A 2,289-nucleotide genomic window follows, 5' to 3' on the forward strand; every position below is an offset into this window, starting at 1 on the left:
AAATACTGCATGAAATGTTATCAGGTAGATAACTTGAATTTATGAATGTATCTTCAAGTGCTGTTTCTTTTTCTGGGCAGGGCACTATGACCAAAGTGCTTAAGGGACTTAAAGGAGACCAAGTGAGTGACCATGTTTGACAAATGTATTGCTAACATATATTAGTCAAGTTCACTTGCATTTCTGCAGAAATTAATGTAATTGTTACTACATTTATCCAACAGCTATAGTTACTAGTTACTTACCAATAGTTTCCAACCAATTGGGCTTGTGACATATTACAAAAAAAAGTTTCTAATTGGACCACTTGTCACAAATGTCTATGAGTTGTTAGCAGTTCCACTAAATAAACATTTTCTCTGTAAATGTCTGTAATGATGGTTTAATTTGAATAATTGTTTAAACGAGATAGAGATTCAATAGATTTTCATTTTAAATTCAATTTTATAGCACCAAATCATAACAGAAGTGACCTCAGGACACTAGAGCAGGTCTAGACCATACTCTTTATTATCTACAGTGACCCAGCAGTCATGAGCAAGCACTTGGCTACAGTGGCAGAAAAGGAAAAACTTGGCAGAAAGGCAGATACCTCGAGCAGAACCCGGCTCTAGGAGGCCTGTCCTCTGCCTCAACTGGTTGGGTAGAGAGGGGGAGAGAGACAGAGAGAGACACTGAGAGAGAGAGAGAGAGAGAGCCACACAACTCGCATACAAACCTTGTGCTGTCAGAACAAGCAGAGGTAAGACAGCCAAAGTTTAATACACAGGCAAAGAAAATAGCGCACATTTAAGCGAAGTGTCATGTCAGGGAGGCATATTCAGACGAGCTGGAGGCTTTGGGACTGTTGTTAAAGCCAACATGTTTACTTGGCCTTGCGGCACCGGGCCCCAGTGGTTGTGTGTGCGTGTCCGGGCTGCGTGAAGTGCGGGATGTCTGCGGAGGAAATGTTGTTGTGGATCCGGGCTGCCTCGAAGGCCGCGTGTAGCTGGTTAGCCAACCTGTTAGCGTGCTAGCTACAAGTGCTGAGGAGGGGGATTAACTAATGTCCGAGGAGCGTCCACAGCGGCTGTGTGCAGAGAGTGAGCGACAGTACACCTTATTGTGGGGTGAAATAAACCAGTGACAGTGTGCAGCAGTCGCATCTCCACGCGTGACAGCCTCACATTAGCGAGCCGCGGTGGGCTAAAACGATGCTAGCTGCCGTTAGCTGCCGTTCGTTAGCAGCATGTTAGCAAGTGGCACTTTAACTGGCTTTAACTCTGCTGCCACCTTTCAACGCAAGCTGCTAACTTCACTCTCCCGTCGGCTCGCAGTCGGTGAATAAACGTGTTTATCGTCAGGTGAGCCCTAAACGTTACCGGCGTGCTGTCATTAAAGGAGCTCGGTTATCAGCGTCGGTTGTTTATTTGAATGGTTAGCTCGTCGCGGTAGCTAACGTAATGCTGCCAAACGAGGCTGGTTTACATTATAACCTTCCCGTGTGACAGTCAGGGCTCGCACTGAGCATTGTAAGTCACTTTTTGACACATTATTGGGCTTCGGTGTGGTTTATAACGACGACCCAAGCGTGACACGATCAACCTGATTTTAATAAAAAAAAAAAGTTGTGTTCAGATTGGTTTAAACGCAAAGCTTTTGCTTCCTAAATCATTTCAGACGAGTCATAATGTTGCGTAAACTCCGCCAGTGGTTTTCACTTTAATGGTAATTGGGTCTAAATGTGCGAAGCGGTTGCCAGAAAACGTCGCTGACTTCAAGTTGCTGCAGTTATTGCGTTAACGATCAACATACACGTGGCTTATCCTGGCTCCCATAAGGTCAGTGGTATTGTGGGTCTACTGTCGCCTTTTGTGTCCGATATTTGAGGAAGTCTCTGTGCGTTATGAATCCTTTAATTTAAAGCCTGGGTGTAAACGGAGGGGAAAGGCTCTGGCGGTGGAGACGATAGCGTAAACAAACCCTTGTTGGCAAAACATGATTCTTTATTTTTATTTGCAGAAGTAGAGGCAACCCCCGAGTTGTCAATTACAGGTGTCTGACGTACCCGCTTTGCAGGCTGGGAGACTTCCTAAAATAGCTTTTGCAGATTGAAATCGTACACTGCTTGTGTGCTGGTGGGATGGGCTAAAGAGTATATCCTCAGGAGGTGGAATATCTTAAAGTCGGTGACAAAACTTTAGGTATTTTTCTAATGCTTTGGTAAAGGAATTGCATCAGTGAAATACAACAGTTGCTTCAACTTGTATGGTAAAGTTTAGTAGGTTAAGTAATACTATTTGTGTGTGT

At 44.3% G+C, this 2,289-nt stretch overlaps 1 protein-coding gene across 4 annotated transcripts in view; it reads left to right on the plus strand.

Moving 5' to 3' along the window:
* Positions 1 to 627: 627 nt before the first annotated feature.
* The window catches only part of gigyf2 (GRB10 interacting GYF protein 2), a 15,699-nt gene continuing 14,037 nt past the window's right edge, over positions 628 to 2,289 (plus strand). For 2 of the 4 annotated variants that reach the window (XM_035670620.1, XM_035670623.1), the window contains exon 1: positions 628 to 742. The gene's annotated coding sequence lies outside the window, so the exon portion shown is untranslated. Of the gene's footprint in view, positions 743 to 1,799; positions 1,821 to 2,289 lie in introns of those variants that run through there. The other 2 variants (XM_035670622.1, XM_035670621.1) reach the window with 2 other exon arrangements.

This window comes from Morone saxatilis, unplaced genomic scaffold (assembly GCF_004916995.1).
Source record: "Morone saxatilis isolate NCDOM2014 unplaced genomic scaffold, NCSU_SB_2.0 Contig23, whole genome shotgun sequence".
Classification (NCBI taxonomy): Eukaryota; Metazoa; Chordata; class Actinopteri; family Moronidae; genus Morone; species Morone saxatilis.